This window comes from Heterocephalus glaber, unplaced genomic scaffold, assembly GCF_053883595.1.
Source record: "Heterocephalus glaber isolate CG9 unplaced genomic scaffold, H.glaber_assembly_v1.0 deba00001613, whole genome shotgun sequence".
NCBI lineage: Eukaryota > Metazoa > Chordata > Mammalia > Rodentia > Bathyergidae > Heterocephalus > Heterocephalus glaber.
In genome coordinates, this window is record NW_028258384.1 from 18,982,881 (window position 1) to 19,002,326 (window position 19,446).

A 19,446-nucleotide genomic window follows, 5' to 3' on the forward strand; every position below is an offset into this window, starting at 1 on the left:
AGATATCTCTAGGTTTTTCTAGAGTTAGAAAGTGAGTTCATTTCTGACAAAGACAGTGTCTGAAAGTCAATGCAGTTATGGCAAGAGAACACAAGGTACCATACACAAGACAGACATGTGAAGAATATAAGGTGTGTGGAATAATCTATGGTCATTGAAGAGGCCATCTTTGATCTCAATTCAGGAACCATTACTAAAATGAATGAGGCCCATGGATTTCAGAGCACAGTCAGTCTTCAGTGAGGGAAGATTCAGTTTTCCAGTTAAATTTCTGAATTTTGGAAAATATTTCACTCACTTGGATGGGTTCTCCATAATAGGTAATGTAAATTCGTCATGTTAACAGAGAAAACCACATTGCATCTATAGATTACATGTTTAATCATACTGTTTAATCATGAAACATCTCTTCCTCCCCCTTTGTCATTTCCCTTATTCCTCCTCATCTTCACCTTATTTTCTTCTCTCATTTTCCTCTTACAGCAACACAAATATGAAAGTGAAGGTCAGTATCATTTCCTGAAATTTTATAAAAATCTACTTTCTATCGAGATCCTTCTTCTAAGTCTACAGAGTTTTTAGAAGAGCTATTGCCATGACCTAATGGCTTGGGCTTCACCCCATACAAATGCAAAAGATTGGCTCATAGAATCTGATATTTCTAGCAACATATTATTATTCACTTTCAACATGCATTTTGCCACACATAGTCCTTTAAAAACTGCTAACATTTTGAGATTTTACAGCTGGCATATTTGAAATAAAGACAGAAAATTGCATAAGATTTCCTGAACTTTAGCTGTATTTACCTTACAAAGATAGAAGTTATTAGTTCTTGGATATCTGATACATTTTTGATAGAAAAAGGTATATACCTTCTCTTGATATTCTCTTCACTGGCTTTCTATATATGCATTTTCATTTGCACATGTGTATTCATAACATATATTAATGTAATAGAAAATTATTTTATACAACATTCCCTTTTTTAAAACAACAGCTAAATACTTATGGAAGTATGAGTGTTGAAGAGCCATAAATTGTAACTTATTATACCCTTTTCAAATTTGTGCAGCAGCACTCTCATTGAATGGGTAAATCTTATTTTCTCCACAGTAGTAACTATAGATTCCAATATTAACTTATTTAAAAGTGTAAGGTAGTCTCAATGCTAAACATGTTTTGTACATTGTAGATGAAAATAAAAAAATTTTAGAGTTGAATTATCTAAATTATATATAGATTTGGGTTGAAAGGCATCTATTTACATAGTTACAGTCAATGTAATCTTAATAAATAAACAAATAACATATTGATGTATCAGTTAGCTTTCAGTTGCTGGGACAAAATACCTGACACCCACAATTTAAAGGAGGAGAAGTATATTTTGGCTGACAGTTTCAGAGATTTCACTCCATGGTCAGCTGAGGTATTGCACAAATATTAAGGCAGAGGGGCATTACAAAGAAAAGCTGTTCTTCTCACAGTGGCCAAAAGGAAAGAAAGCAGGGAAAGTCCAAGAGGAAAGGGTCAGCAATGAGATATATTACCCAAATCATGAGCCTAGGGCCCACCCAGACATACTCAGAAGCCAGTCAAGTTGACAATTGAAAATTAACAATGACAAGTTTGCTTCTTGTCAATTTGACACTCCAACACATTTTCTTAAAGCACACAAAACCATACAAAGTCATAATTCTACTTAACATCATTTAAATATTCTGCATACAACTAAAACTATATCATTTCCTTACCAAAGTCTCAACCATTCTAACATTGCTCAGAAATCCCATTCCAAATTATTCTCTAAGACTCAAGACAGACTCCTAATTGTGAAACCTTTTAATATTCAAAAATCAAGTTACATATTTCCAAGATACAATGGCACAGGGTAAACATTCACATTCCAAGAGGGAAGAATAGGAGGCTAGAAAGGAATTGGACCAAAGCAAGACTAAAACTCAGCATAGCAAACATTGGATCCCATAGCTCTGTGTGCAGAGTTTGGTACATGGGGTAGTGAGATATGAGATCACACATCTTGGAAAGCCCTGCCTCTATTGCTTTGCCAGTGGCAGTGCACATGGCCTCTCTCTTGAGCTGGATCTGCTTACTGCCTGCACCTACCCTTGACCCCCATTCCATGTTCCTGTCAGCACTATCTTCCTGGAGTCTGCACTGTATTATCACTCACATTCCCACAGGTTAGTATATAATGTTCAGAAGGGCTCCAAGCATAGATAATAACCCTGTCACACATTGTTTAAGCCTTCTTCTGAAATCAGAGTGCATGCTTCCGTGTCTCTACAACACTTTAACTCTTCATGTCTGCAAAACCAGTATCATGTGGGCAAATCCAAAGTTGGCTCTCAGGGTAGCTGGTAGCTAGTCAAACTTGGACTATGGCTGTAGTGGCCTCTTTGTTCCTAGATGGCTGATTGACAGTGAAAGAAATCTCAGAGAACCAATACTTTAGGCAACTCTTCCTGAGCTGGATTCATGGGCTCTCTTCTCAAATGAAATGTTCATATTCTTAAACCATTGAGCCTGCAATTGGGTGGAGACTGGCTGATTTCTAACATTCCCTCAAGGAATATCTCTCCTTTTCCCAGTGCAAAGGATTTACTTTCTTTTTAATGATGCTAATCACTTCAGCAAGCCCCCTCTTTCACCCCAACTTTACATCTGGTTCTTTCCTGGCAGAGCTCAAAGTGTTTCAAATCATTTGCCTCTGATTTTTGCTTCTGATTCTCACTATAAATCAGCCACACACTGAACATCAGGCTGCCTTGAAATTTTCTCCACAAAATCATCTAATATGTCATCTTTAAACTGAGCCTCACACAAAGTCTTAGGGCATGGACAAATTGTAGACAAATTCTTTGGTGAAATATATCACACACTGTCTCTAGTCCAATTCCTAGTAGAGTCTCAGTCCCATCTGAAACCTCATAAACAATTCTTTGCTGTCTACATTCTTATCAATATTCTGGTCTTCTAATCCCAGAAAGAATTCCCCATAAATCTCTGCTTACAGTGTACAAGACTTTCTCTAGCCTAGTTCTCCAATTTTTATCATAATTCTCCTGTAAAACATTTATAAAGGCTCCTGAATCACATGGTCAGTTATAGTTGCAGAAACAGTCCCACTTCTCTAGCATCAACTTTCTGCACTGGTTATCTTTCCATTCCTAGAACAGAATACCTGACACCCACAACTTAACAGAGAAGATGCTTATTTTGGTTGACTATTTTAGAGATTTATTTCATCAGCTGACTCTAAGGCACAAACATCAGAGCCTGAGAAGAAGAGGCTAAGGAACAGATATATGTAGCTCCCAAAGTAACGCTTCTGTGACCCACCCACATACATCCAGAGTGTGCTTTTACAATAACCCAGACACCTCTCAAGCCAATCAAGTTGACATTCAAGATTAGTAATGACAGTCAACTTTCCAATGGGTTATAAATGGGAGAGCAGATTAGTGAATATAGGTTGATCACTAAGATGTCTCTTAATTTCAAAGAAGATTTTCCATTGTGGCCAATAAAACAAATTGTTTTTAGTAGTAAATAGTAGAAAATGCCTAGCAATTAAGAGATAGTACCTATATTACAAATGGGTAGGTAAATGAGGTACAGATTAAAGAAGAGTAGATTAAGCAAAGTGTACTTAATTTAAAATAGTCACCTCTAGCTAGCTGTGTGTATTAAATCAAGTAAAATTACCATTATAGCTTAAGTTTACACATCTGTAAAATGAAGACAATATTCCATATGATCTCAGAAGTAATTAGAAGCTCTATCACTATTTTATTCTTTTTATATCATGCTAATTTATAAAAATCTATATAGTATGCTGAAAATACATTACCATTGATGACATAACCTGAGAGGTATCATTATTATAATAATTAAATCAAAACTGATAGTGTCATATATTATTTCTAGTATCACAAAACTATCTAATGAAAAATCTGAGAATATGACCTGACTTCAGAATCTCTAGTTTAATCATTTTATCCACATTTATGGGAAAAAATGACATTATTTTGTCAATTTATTTATCTAAGTTTAAAAAAACTGCACTTTATTGTCCTCATAATGCACTAGGCACAAAGAAGTAAAAAAATGAATAAAAACTTGTTCTTAGATTTACATAGCTTAGTGGAGAAACAAATGCCAAAACAATTACACTGTTAACTTTGTTTTGGGGAGTTTTGTTTTTGCTTTTTTTGAGACAGGATTTCACTACACAGTTCAGTCTGGTATTGAAGTTGCTATGTAGCCCAACCTGGCCTGGAACTCATGGTGATCCTCCTCCCTCAGCCTCCTGAGTACTGGGATTACAGGCATGTGACATCACACCTGGGGTTACAGTATTAAATTTGATACAGAATGCACACATTCTCTAGGAATGTAGTGGAAGCTGTGATAGATTTGAGTTGAAACTTAAGGACTAATATCAATTTGCCACATATAGAAGAGGAATGATTAAAACCATTGTATTACAAGATTGGTGTCTGAAGCAAGTATAGCACTTGTCATAAGAAGGAAGATGGGATGCATAGTGCAAGAATGTGGGTGAAAGTACAGACTGGAGCAAGACTGGGAGAGACATTGATTTCTTCTCAGAGAAGTAAAAATTATATTCTATGAGTCAGTAGTTTTCAAAATGTAGGGAATCTTAGAACAGGATGCACAATTTCAAGTACATCGTATCAAATCCTCATATTTTAAATGTTTCATCTATATTCTATAAATTCTCCTGGCATTATGTGCATGCATGTAGCATATATTTTAAGTGATAGTTACTTTACATTCAGATCTTATATAGTATGAAAGAGGCCTGAAACTTCATATTAGTGTTTGACTTTATTCATTGTACTTGTGCCTTTTGTGGGGTTGGAAAAGTGGAATAAACTATCAATTAAAAAGGGAATAACTCAGAATTTGTTATTCCCATTATAATAATAATCAGTGTTGCATATTATCAAGCTTTATCTACTTCAGTTAGCAAGCTGCATTTGTGTAGGTGATTCCTATTACTTATAGTTAAACAATTATGTAGGAACTGATTTCTAGTTAGAGTAATGCTATTAAAGCAAAAAGAAAAAAGGAAAATTAGATTGAAAACTCATTTTCATAATCTATAAATCAATAATTTTAATCAATTTTTACAGATATTTATATTAAAACATTAGCTGACAATCTGTTCTCATTATTCATTAATTAATCCTTTAGCTTATGAACTTTATAACAATTACATATTGATCTCTAGAATCATGTTTGTACAATATAAATGTGAGTGATCTTATGATATTAGCTATAAAAATTATTTTATAATTTTTAGACTAGAATAACTGTTATGAGTAAAATGAATTATTTAAGCTACTTTCTTAAAATATGTCCAATTTTGTATTATATGTCCCTTATTTGCTAGGTGCAACTTATAATAGATGCAAAATAGTTACTTGTTTAAAAATATTCCAAAACAATTTCATTTGACAGTGCTCAGGAATAAGCTATGATATTATACTATGACCAGGTCTGCATGCAAGCAGTTTAACTGGACATTTTTACAAAGTATTCCATTAAAATCATTTATTTACTGATTTTAGAAAGAAATAATAATTCAGAAAAATTCTTGAAAATGGAGCCCTGCCTGGATTAAAATCAATGTTTTGCTACTTACTAACTGTCTGGCTTGGGTAATTCAAGTAATTTTTCTAAGCCTTGTTTTTTGCTTTGTCAGTAGAGATGGTAATGTGGTATGACAGAGTTGTGATTATATATATATATATATATATGTATATATAGGAGATGTTTGAAATATAGTAGATATTTAAAATTGGTTATATTCAAAACTACAAATCTACTCAATACTGAAATATTTGGAAAATATTCTGATAACTGAATTCACTTTTAATTATATATGGATAATTTTGAATTCTAATCTTCACTTTACAATGACTTTGTTGTATCTCTAATGGAAAAAAATCTACATTTTGACTAATTTGTAAGAGAAAATAGTTCTAACTTCTAAAATAAAGCTCTATTGTGGTCATTCCAAAAGTTAACACAAATGAAATATTGATAATTATATTTATAAAAGATATAATTTTCTATGTGATGTACATATATTTAATTTCATATAATTTAATTTCTATTCCTTCTTATTTCTAGGATCCAATGTGCCTTTTAATGTTAGAAGGTATAAAGTCAACAGATAAACTGTTCATAACTTAATTGATTTCCTTGGTACAAACAGGTTATTAAAACTTTAGAGGATGACATGAATACTTTTAAAATTTTGAATATATATTAGTATTTTCAAAGCACAATTTTCCTTTTTGCTTATCTTGAGCTCATCATGTGTGTACTTATTTCAATGGATAATTTCAAGTACTCAGGGATGAATCAACCTGTATTATGGCAAAAAATAATCTAGATTAACATCTGCTTGAATCATTGTTGCATCTAATTATAGTGTTGCAAGTTAAAAAATAACAAAAATGTTAACACAGGAACGATAAATAATATCCTTTTCTCTATGACTAATGCAATTATTTGCCCAGGAGGAGATATTGAATACATTCATAGTTTTCTGCACCAGATAACTTATTTATTCATAAGTATTTATAACTTTGCCATTTCCCATTTTAACAACACATATTTCTCTCGAGTGAGAAACTGAAAGTGTAAATAAGGATCAAAAGGTATAATAGATAATGTGAAATAGGAAGAAAAGGTACAAAGGGGAAGGGGAAGTAGGAGGAGTTGGGGAAAGAAAAGAAGGAAATGGAATTAATGAGAAAAGGAAAAAATGGAAACAAAGTCTTTGTAAATAAGGAGGGGTGGAGGGGTTAAAAGGAGGGCAGGGAAATGGGAAAAAATAAGTGCCAAGAGAGATTATGTAAAGGTACAAATTTCCAATGATGAATGTCATTATATTGCATACCTAAAATGTACCAATAAAATTAATAAAAAATCAGATATTAGATTAAAATTGCCCACTGATTCAAGACAACCTGCTTCATCAGATGTTATACGTCTTGATATAATACCCTCTGTAAAGTAAAAATTATCTCAGTGGTTGCATAATGATGGAGTAGCACTGACTTCTTCTTGGTACATGAAAAATGCTTTGGATATAATTTCAGGTATATGTTGGCAAATTCCTAGTGTATCTATTCCTAATAGTACAAATACCTTCCACAAAATATTAGCATTCTGCATTATTTCATTCTAAAGGAAATTTAACATTTAAATTAATCCCTAAAATTGTACATTTGAAGTGTATATATCTACAAGTAAAATGTGATGTTAGAGAACCATAAAGGCCTCTTTGAGAAAATATAATGGTATTTATTTTTAACAAGTACTTACATTCTGTAAGGGTTACTTCTGCCATAAACTCACAGGCATGCATGAGTCACTAGGAAATACCATATTATGCTGAGTCTGTCTAAAACCTGCTGATGATAATAATCCATGCTCCACTCTCATAAGAATAATTAAAATCAATTAATCTTCTTGCAACTTCTTCAGATGAAATTTGAATGACACAGTTTATCCTTGTGATACTAACTTTTGAAGACCATTTATGTATTTTTAAGACCACTTATTTCAAGTCTTTGAATCTACAGAGAATTTTTGTAAAAAGTGTCCACTATGGAGGCTGTCATATCTTGACAGATCTTTAGTTATTCTAGAAAATAGATGCCTACGACAATAGTTATTTGCTGAGATATAATATTACCTTTTATTAAAATTTACCTCTTCGAAGTCTGTGGCATCTATTAGGAGAATTTTATTAAAAACAGCATTTCTCCTGGGTAATTTTAAGTGTCAAATGTATTTCAGTCAAATATTCACCATGAATATATAGATTTCTCCATTTGGAGAGAGTGGTGAAGGAAATTTGTGGCATAAAAATATATATATTTAAAGGTTCAGGAGTATTTTGGTGAGGTTAAACCATAAGATATAAGTGGATCTCTCTTCTCAATGCTGCCTACACAAGTAGCTGCCATCGCCTACTCAGCATCATCACTTCCCTCATAACCATTGTGAAGCTCAAAATCATCAAAAAGAACAAAATTTGTTTTATACTATTCAAACATATATATCAAAATTAAACATAACTGGTAAAACCAACAGGTATGGATAACAGGTTACACAGGAGATTCATGGACCAAATCTTGATGCCCAACATTAGTTACAGGAGAAACAAGAAAACAAATGACATGCTTCCCAGTAACTTCTAGAAGTTCCTGGTTCACAAGATCAAGGAACTGGAAGAGCTACTGTTGTGCAACAAATCTTACTGTGCTGTGAATACTCACAATGTTTCCTGTAAGAACTGCAAAGCCATCATGAAAAGAGCAGCCCAGCTGGCCATCAGAGTAACCAATCCCAATTCCAGACTGCATAGTGAAGAAATTGAATAAATAGTTCACGTGCATGTTTTATTTGTGCTTAAGTAAAACCAGTGAAACTAACAAAATGATATAATTAGATGAAGCTTCACTGTAGTATGAATTTGAATGTTGGATCAAAGTGTTAATTTCATTTGTGAAACTGAAATCTCTGGACAGTGCCTAATATGTTCAGGAGAAGTATAACTTCATTAACTCAACTCAAAAAGTTGAGAGGTAGATGATGGACAGATGGGAAGACACCTTATCCTAGCATCATTAATTTTAATTCTACTTGTGTGAAAACATTTCATGTAGTGCTGACTCTTAAGACCGTTACAATGAGAAAACAACCAAACTCAAAATTGCAACTTGCTGGATATGCTTGCTTAGAATCATTTAATAATTACTTCATTTTGACAGAATTTATATTTAACTATTTCTTTTGGTAGCAATAAGGCAAGGATATGGTTTCTTACATAGAAGTCTTTCCTTTATCCAGTTTTATTTGCACAACTCTGGCTACCTGTGTTCATCCATAGTACAAATATGTTAAATGAAAAATTCCAGGAATGAGCAAGTAGAGAATTTTCAATTGCATGCTGTTCTGAGTTACATGATTAAAACTCACATCATCTTGCTCCTTCTTTTTTTTTTTATTCTTAAGTTCTTTTATTGGTACATTTTAAGTATATAATACATTTACATTTATCATTGCGTGTTTGTACCTGTACATGATGTATCTTGATTCTTATTTTTTCCCCATTATCTGTACACCCTTCACCCCCTCCACCATTCCCTATTTACATAAACATCATTTCCATTTTTTTTTCTTTCCTCATAATTTTTCCTTTCCCTTCTTTCCTTCCCCCTTCCCCTCCCACCAACCCTACCTCTTTGGACCTTTTTTCCTATTTCAAATTATCAATTATTCATTTTAACCCTTATTTACACTTTCAGTTTCTCACACTAGAGAAATTATTCAGTATTTACACATGTATGTCCTATTTATTTCACTTAAGAGTATGGCCTCAATATGCATCCATTTAGCTATAAATGACTCTAGTTTCTCATTCTTTATGGTTGAGTAGTACTCCATTTTGTAAAGAAAAACACATCTTCTTTATCTAGTTTCCAGTTGATGGGTACTTGGGCTGCTTCCAAGCTTTAGCTATTACAAACTGTGCTGCTATAAACATGGGTGGACATATATCGCTGTGGTATGATACTTTTACTTCTTTTGAGATAATACCCAGGAGGGGAGTAGCTGGGTCATATGGGACCTCTAGTCCTAGTTCTTTGAGGTATCTCCATACTGATTTCCACAGTGGTTACACCAGCCTGCACTCCTACCAGCAAGGGAGAAGGCTTCCTTTCTCCTCACACCCCCACCAACATTTGTTATTGGTTGATTTCTTGATAGCAGCCATTCTTTCTGGGGTGAGGTGGAATCTCAGTGCTGTTTTCATCTGCATCTCTCGAATTGTTCCAGAAATCTCAGAAAGAAATACAGGTAGACACAGAATTCAGGTAAAATAATAAATTTCTACTCGCGAGCGGGCAGGAACTCCAGAAGCCTGTCTGGTTAGTATCTGCGTCCCTTTGTTCAGAGTTTCCCTTTTTATATCTTTTTTAGCCATTATCTCATCCCTAGTGGTCTTTGATGTGTAAATACAATTCCAGTACCTATTTACAAGTCACAGACACAAGATAGGCACATATACATTGTAAATTAACCCTGGCATTGCAACTTTGTTAGGTCAATGAAGTTACTGGTTAAAGAGTCAGATTACCTTCACCTTAAACAAGGAGAGTTATGGGAAAAGCAAATCTTAAAAGAACACATTACTTATTTTGCTTCTACAACTACCTTAATATTCAATCTAATAAGTTATCTAAAACTGTTCCCTATCAGAATGACCAGTGATGTTGAATATTTTTTCATATATTTATTTGCTGCTTTTACTTCTTTGTCTGAGAAATGTCTGTTCATTTCAGATGCTCATTTTTGAAATGGGTCTTTGAATATGGGGGATCTGATTTTTCTCAGTTCTTTATATAGTCTAGACAGATTCAGTAGAGTAGCTGGATACAAGGTCAACACTCAAAAAACAATAGCCTTCTTGCACACAAATAACAGACTCACTGAGAGAGAAATTAGGGAAACAATTCCTTTTACAATAGCATCCAAAAAAATGAAATATCTAGGAATCAATCTAACGAAGGAAGCAAAAGACCTCTACACTGAAAACTACAGCACTCTGGAAAAGGAGATTGAGGAGGATATAAGAAAATGGAAAGACATCCATTGCTCCTGGGCAGGAAGAACCAATATAATGAAAATTTCCATATTTCCAAAACTACTATATAGATTCAACACAATGCCAATTGAAATTCCAACAATATACTTCACAGAACTAGAGAAAACAATTCAAAAATTAATTTGAAACCAAAAGAGACCTAGAATAGCTAAAGCATTTCTAAGCAATAGAGACATGGCTGGGGGAATCACAATCCCCAACTTGAAACTATACTACAAAACTGCTGTGTTAAAAAAAAGCATGGTACTGGCAAAAGAACAGACCTGAGGATCAGTGGACTAGATTAGAAGATGCAGAAGTAACTCCAGACATACTCAGCCACCTCATCTTTGACAAAGGATCTAACCACCCTCATTGGAGGAAAGATAGCCTTTTTAATAAATGGTGTTGGAAAAACTGGATTTTAACCTGCCAAAGATTAAAACTAGACCCATACCTATCACCATGCACTAAACTAAGATCAAAGTGGATTAAAGATCTAAATATTAAAACAGAAATACTAAACTTGCTGGAAGCTAAGTTAGGTAGAACTCTTGAAGACATTGGCATAGGAAAAGACTTTATGAAGAAAACCTCAGTAGCATGGGAACTAGCACAAAGAATCAACAACTGGGATCTCATCTTATTAAAAATCTTCTGCACTGCAAAAGAAACCACCAACAGAGCTAACAGACAACCTACAATGTGGAAAAAAATTTTAGCAACTGTACCTCAGACAAAGGACTACTATCTAGAATCTTGCTCCTTCTTGCTCGAGATGTACATCACCCATTTGTCCAGAATATTCATAATAAATGTGCTACCTCTCAATTAGTCAATCAATAAGCATTTGTTATCAGATGAGTTGCCATGCTATTGTAGTACTTCAAGCAGCCTTTACGTTGTAGCATAACACTACATCACAAGTTTTAAATTATCACCTTAGGTCAGCTCATCATCTAGGCATTGTATTATTTTACATCATTATCATGATAAGACAAATGAGTACAGTGCAGTAAGATATTGTGAGAAAGAAAGAATACATTTTTTTTTTTGGTACCGGGGATCGAATTCGGGTCCTTACACTTGTGCAGCAGGCGGCGAAACCACTGAACTAAATCCCCGGCCCAAGAATACATTTTAATATTTTTATTATAACATGCTCATAATTGTTCTATTTTTAAATTAATTATTGTTACCATCATATTACCATACCTAATTTATAAATTAACTTTATCATGTGTATGTTTGGATATACAGGAAAAATATATGGTACTATTTGCATTTTTAGTTGTCTACTGAGGTCTTGGAATTTATCTTCCAATTATAAAGGGAGAATACTGTACTCAACATATTAGCCAAAAATTTGAAAGAGGGGCCAGGGATTTAGCTCAGTGGTTCTGCCGCTTGCTTCACAAGTGCAAGGACCCGAGTTTGATCCCTGGTACAAAAAAAAAAATAAAAATAAATAAAAATTGAAAGAGGAAATAAAATAATTTTTCAGTGTAGACCCATGAATATATTCAAAAGCTTCCAATTTTTTTGATGTCTGCTAGCTAAAAATTATGGCTGTTATTATTATTATCATTATACCATTTTTATTAAAGGATTAGAAAAATGTGAGAATGAGGAGATAAAGGAGGACAAGGAGAAAGAGAAGGGGAAGATAATGAGAAGAAAGAATTAAATAGAGATTGTGGACAACCCACATGAAAAAATACTTCTTACATAATTTTAAAAAATTTAACCAATCGTTTGCTTATTTGTTTACAACTTGTCTTGACTGGAGGACATGTATCAAGATTAACTAAAACAAAAGATTATTTAAGAGGGAGAATATTTTGAGCATTAGAGATTTTCATTTTATCTTTAAGTCTTTTGTTGTAGATTGCTTCAGGTTAGAATGGAAGCTTCTATCATGTCAATATCTGACTTAAATGCCTCAAAAGACTCCCAAAACATTCATTTATAAGCCATAAGTGTCCAAAATTTTAAGAGCAAAGTCTTTATTAAATTGTTCCACTATAGATTTTAAAAGTGGCTTGAATGCTATAATAAAGTGTTCAATATTTCAGCTATCATTTACAAGATAAAAAGAAGTTAAAGATAAAAATAAATTTTAAGTAAATGCTATCTACAATCCCTAAGACATACAACTAAAATAAAAGGAATATAATAGAAATGCAAATTTATTTGGATGATGATTTTATATCTGGCACTTTATTAAATATGAGTATTAGATTTAAATTTTTTTATAAGATCCTTAAAGTTTTCTACCTGTATGGCAGTGTTATCTACAAGGCTACCGTCTTCATCCTTCAGAGTTGATATATCTAATATTCATTTTTTTCTTTCATAATTGCTCTGGCTAAGACTTCCAGTAAAAAAAGAATGTTAAAAAGAATTGACAAGAGTGGGTACCCTTTTCTTGTTCCTGATCATAGAAGAGAAAGTTTAAGCTTTTCAACACTAAGTATGTTTGCTATGGGTTTAACATATATGGCCTTTGAGGTATTTTCCCTCTTCCTTACTTTTTGCTAAGAGCTTTAATTATAAAACTGTGTTGAATATTGTGAAATGACTTTCTGCATCTATTGATTTTATACTGTGATGGTTATCCTTCATATTCTTAATGTTGTGTGTCACATTAATTGCTTTGCATATATTGAGTCATTCTTACATTTCAGAGATAAATTCTTTTTGGTCATAGTGTATGATCCTATTAAGGTATCGTTGAATTCATTTTCCTAGTATTTTTTAGTGTCCTTGATCTGTGCTCACCAGGAGTATTAGCCTAACAATAAACTATCAAAAAGTCAATTAAGGAAATAGTACAATTTGCACTAGTTTCAATATGAATAACATTCTTTGGAATAATTTTAGTCAAGAGCTGAATAGCTTGTACACAAAAAATTACAAATTATTGATGAAAACATGGAAAGACATTCGACATTCATGGATTTAAACATATCATAATATTAAAATACTCATAATACTTGCATTAGTCTACTTCCTGTGGCTGTATCAAAATATCTGAGGATGGGTAATATATGAGGAAAACAGGACTATTTAGCTCATAGTTCTGAAATTTCATAAGTACAGTGCTTTCTTCTGTTTGGCTCTGGTGAGGGCCTGATGGTGAAAAACATCACACTGGTTAGATTACATGAGAAAGCAATTACATGGTAAGATATGAAGCCCCAGAGAGTTTAAGGGGCAGGCTCTTTATGCCAACTCATACTTGCAAGAATTCACTCACTCCATAATAGCACTATTAATACAATCCCTGTCAAATCGCCAACAGCACATTTATATAACTACAAAAACAATTCTAAAATTCATATGGAATTAGGCAAGACTTGGAATATCCAAAGAAATCTTATGAGAGGACGTAACTGAAGGAATCACACTTCAGAGGTTCATAAGATATTACTAAGGAACAATAATTAAAACAGGATGATACTGGTGGAAAAGCAAATACAGTAAGTTCACAAATTTCAGACATTTGAGTTGCAAATTTTCACAGATATGAATGGTCCTGGTATTATGAATATTCATGATGTCAACAAATCGTGGAAATAACTCATGTGTCTGCCAGACATTGTCACAGTTGTGCTACTATGTGCTTGCTGTACACTGCTATCATGTACAGTAGTACAGTGCTTAATCACAGCTCAGGATGTACAGAAGCAAGAGGGAAAGCAATGGTGATGTGGAGATTACTAGGAAGCACAAAGCTATAATCATGGAAACAAAAGTGAAAATACATAATTGAGAGATTGGACCAAAGGGAAAGCATAGTAGATGTCACTAGTTCTTGTAACATGAATCATTCAATTATTGGCACAGTTTTAAAGAACTAGGTCAAGATCATGGAAATGTGTGAATTTTTTATGCATAACATTGTATATTTGTGTCAAAGGTATAAGACTCACTTTGTTGGACATATGAATGAATCCTGCCAAATGAACACATCAGGTTTATGAACATTCTCCCAGAATAGAACTCAGTCATTAGTCAAGGACTTAGTTTACACAGACCAGTGTAACAGAATAAAATGCAGAGAAAAAAAGCCTTATGCGTACACAGTCAACTCATCTTCAAGCAAAATGCCATCTACAATGGATAAAGGGCAATTTCTTTAAAAATATTTTAGGCAAAGTCAAGTGTAAAAGAAAAAAATCATACCCTTGGCTATCATCAAGAAATCAACCAGTAACCATCAATAACAGGTGCTGGTGAGGCTATGTGGAAAAAGGAACCCTTGCCCATTTTTGGTGAGAGTGTAAATTGGCACAACCAGTATGGAAATCAGCATGGCAATTCCTCAAAAAACTAAAACTGGAGGTTCCATTTGGCCCAGTTCCCCTTATAGGTATCTTCCCAAAAGATTGAAAGTAATCATACCACAGTGATACATGCATACCCATGTTTATAGCAGCACAACTTATAATACCAAAGTATTGGAAACAGCCAATGTATTGATCAACACATGAATGGATAAAGAAAATGTGTGGTATTTAAGTACAATGGAGTATGACTCTGCCATAAAGGACAACCATGAAACCATTTTGGGTAAATGGATACACCTTGAGAACATAATCTTAAGTAAAATAAGTCACACACACACACTCACACACATGTTTAAGTATCACACTGCTTCCTTGTGTGAGAAAACCAAAGATTAAGTGAAAAATGGAAGATAGATATTGGAAGCAAGAGAACTTTTTCAAATGGGAAGGGGAACAAAGAGTTGGAAGGAGGGAAGAAACGAAAAAAAATTTCTTTTGCAGTGCTGGGGATTGAACCTTCGGCCTTGCACATACTACACAAATGATCTGCCACTAAGCTACATCCCTTCCTGGGAAAAATAATTTTAAAAGGAAGAGAGAAAAGATCCAACGTGGCTGAGCAGAAGAGGAGCCATGTAACAGAGACCCAGAGAACATCAACTAGAAACACAGGTTACTTAATCCTGGGAGGGACATAAATATTGATGCAAAGAATTAATTTGAAAGAAAATAATTGTATATCAAGCAAAACATATGCAGAAAAGTTAAAAAGAGAAGTGCCCCACAGGTAGGTCCTACTGTATGGTAATAACCATTTTGATAGCTTCCCAAATAATAGGAGAGAACCAAGTAGCACAGCAGAGTTTGGCCTCATAGGAGATACTGGGGATATATAAGACCCTTCATCCCATTGCCCTGTCTCCAAACACTGACCAGGCAGCATTCAGGCACTATTATCACTGGCACACACCAGCGTTGAAATATCAGGAGCAGGAGAAGATCCCTCCCCACCTGCTAGATCTCAGAGTACAAGAGAGTAAGCAAGTGATCATTGCCTGTCACTAGAGTCAAAATTATAGGATCCTCGTCCCACACCAACTAGGACATTCACCTAGCACACAGTGCTAACATTGGTCAAGTTTGAGTTTGTACATGGTATTCTGGGCTTAAGTCCACATTCAACTCCTATGGCCCTGTGGTACTCATGGACTGGCCAGTTACTCTGTCTAATGCCTACTGCAAATCTTGGGCAGCCTGAGTTTCCATGAGGAGCTCCAATCTCAAGTGAGTCTCCAATTGATGTGTTGGACCTCTGCAGGTGCTCATTCAGCAGCAGGTACACTGGGCATAGTGAAGTCTCCACAGGGCACATCACTACAAGCCACACAGAATCACTACCCAGAGCATTAGGCTGATCCTCTGCCTGGTTGGCAGCAAGGGCTAAAGATCTGCTAACCTACTGGTGCTTCAGATGCCTGAGGGATACCATATAACAACCTATGCCCTTACTGGGCCCACTGGAATTTTCTGATTCATCTTGGGTGCAGTTGAGTCTCTTCTGGTTGCCCTGAAGTGGCACAAGCCTTTGCCTGGTGTCTAGAGCTGGTCCCATGGACTTTAGAATATACAACAGGTACTCAGCAATGATCCCCAAGCAGCAAAAATCTATGACAGAAGCCTCAGAACCATAGGCCTCACACATTTCTTGGTCTGATGCCCCAGATTGAACATTTGGCACAGTTGAGATTGAGGAGAGGGGTCCCTTTGAACTGAGTAACCTCCATACAAACTCACAGACTATAAAGAGTGGCAAAGAAGATATGGCTTGTAATGTTAAATACCACTGGCCCTGGAAGAAAACACACTTCCAGAAATATATGTGTACATTTTTCTCTTGTTTTCTTCTCTATTCATTTAACCCAGGTTTTTGTTCCTTTGCTTCTCTTTTGGTAAGTTTCTAATTTTTTTCTTTTGTTGGAAGTTGGAGTTTTACCACCCATTTTCTTTCCCCCACTAAAAAAATGTTACTGTGCTTAGCTTGTTTGAATATGTCCTCCTTTTTTATCTCTCTCTCTCTTCCTTTCTTATCTTCTCTCTTTTGACTTGTTTCCTTAGGATTTTTTTCTTATTTTCCTTCCCTCCAGCTTAATCTCCACTCTTATTTATCCTTTCCCTAGTTGAGTTTCTTTATTACTGTTATATAATACTACCAATTTAAATTTACTCTTTAATAGGACCATTCACATTAACCTTAGCATATTCTTCATATCTTCCATTCCTTACCATTTTATAATCTATTTCTTTTTTTCTTTATGCTTCCATTCTCATACCATTTACCCTTATGAATCTGTGGGTAGTTAACTATATCTTACTATGGCTGAATACTACTCTATGTTGAAAGGGGGTAAAATTTCTCTATTGAGAAGATATTTACTGAATATAATTTATCTAATTGTCTTATATTTCATTCTGTAACTACAGATCTTGTACCTATGGTTAAAGGTGACAAAGTGCTAGTTATTATAGTTTGTCATTTTTCCCATTTGTGTTTGATGTTTTTGTTATTGCTGATTATAGTACTCTAGCCAAAGTGAAATAGTTGTGATCAAATGATCTTTTTTGTATGCCAATACCTAGTTTGCCTTGGTGTCATAAACAATACTACAGTCCAGCACCAAAACTGGGTGCTGGGGAAAACAGGCTACAAAGTTTCATCCCTAATAAACAGAGGTGATGGGATCCTGAGACAGACTCAAATGCCAAAGGCTACCTGTGCCTAGAAGACATCCCTGAAAAGTAATCATCACCTAAAGAGAGGTCTTGATACTAGTAATAAAGCTACCCACCATAAGCAATTTCCAAGCCTCAATAGAGGAAAAGAATTTTAAAAATTAAAAATGAGAAAACATGGAAGCAAAATACACCCTAAAATCCCCAACTCCCCCAAAGTATATCCAGGGGGCATTGAGAGAGAAGATATCAAAAGCCACACAGCTGAAATATCTCAAATGGCAGCAATGGAAGTAGTAAAGCAGATGAATAAGAATCTTGATGAATTCAAATCAGATAAATTATACAGATAATTAAAGAGCTGATGACAATAATAAAAGAAATGGTTAGTAAATTAGAGTAGATAGATTGAAAAATAGAGTAAATAAGGAAGGATGTGGAAACCATTAATTCCCAATATGGGAAAGAACTGATTTCAATAAAACAGGATAAAAAATCCAGAAGATTAAAAATTTTATTGAAAGTATATACAGCAGAGTCATCCAATGAGAAGACAGACTATCAGACCTACAAGTCAGAATTGTGCTTAGTGAGCATCAAATGAGAGATTTCTTTAAAAGAGCAAGGGACCAAAAAACTCAATCCAACAGCTGTGGTGAAATGATGCAAAGAAGGCTAATATAAAATTAATTGCAATCAATGAAAACTTAGAAGATAGCACAAAGAGCAAAAAATACCAGGTCACTGAAGTAATACCATGGAAAAAGAATTTGACATACAGATAAGTGATGCATACAGAGCTCAAAATAGCCATGATTGGGAAAAAATTACATAAAGACATAATAGTCAAGATTTCAGAAGGTCAGAACAAGAACAGAATCTTAAAAACTGTTGAGAGAATAGAAATAAATCACCTGTAAAGAAGAAGCCTGACTGCCTGTAATATTTCCATCTAACTTTGCTGTCTTTAATACTAGGATAGAAGAAATAAAACAAGGAAAAATTGACACCACAAAATAGAGAATTTAATATTGTATTTTTAAAGAAAAATAGTAGCTTCAGCACACAAGCCTGGTTTCTTTACCTTTTTTCCCCTTTCTTCTGAAATGTGTGTAAGTCCCCTTCAGCTGCACCTGAGTCTTCTCAGTACATTTTGACCTCCAGATTGCCTTTTCTTTAAGTTTCCTTCAGCCCATAAGGCAACTGGAGTGGACACAGCATGTCTAAGGTATCTCCACTTCAAACCCATGTGTATAGCTTACATTGTAACTTGGCAGACAGTGGGAATACACATCCATCCAGGATCACCCATATTGATAACAGCATTTAAATGTGTGGCCTACCCTGGCTTATAACTTGTGCCTTATTTCTTCGAGCACCTGTATCCCACAGCTGAGTGCATCCTATATCTCCCTCTAATAAATCCTTCTCATGCCTCTTTTTAGTGACCCTTCCTAAAAATTCTTTTTCCACAATGAAAGACAATGAACCTGCATCCTTACTTTAAAAGAGTGCTGTTCAGTTCCTTATTTCACTGTCAGGGACCCTAAGATCTAGCCTGTGACAATCTCATATATATGCTAGATGATAGGAAAAAAGGAAGAAAATAATAGAGCAATAAAAGAGAAGAAAGAAAGAAGAAAATAAACAATAACCAAAGAAACTCCTCACATATTTACCAAAACACAAAATTACATACTCCTT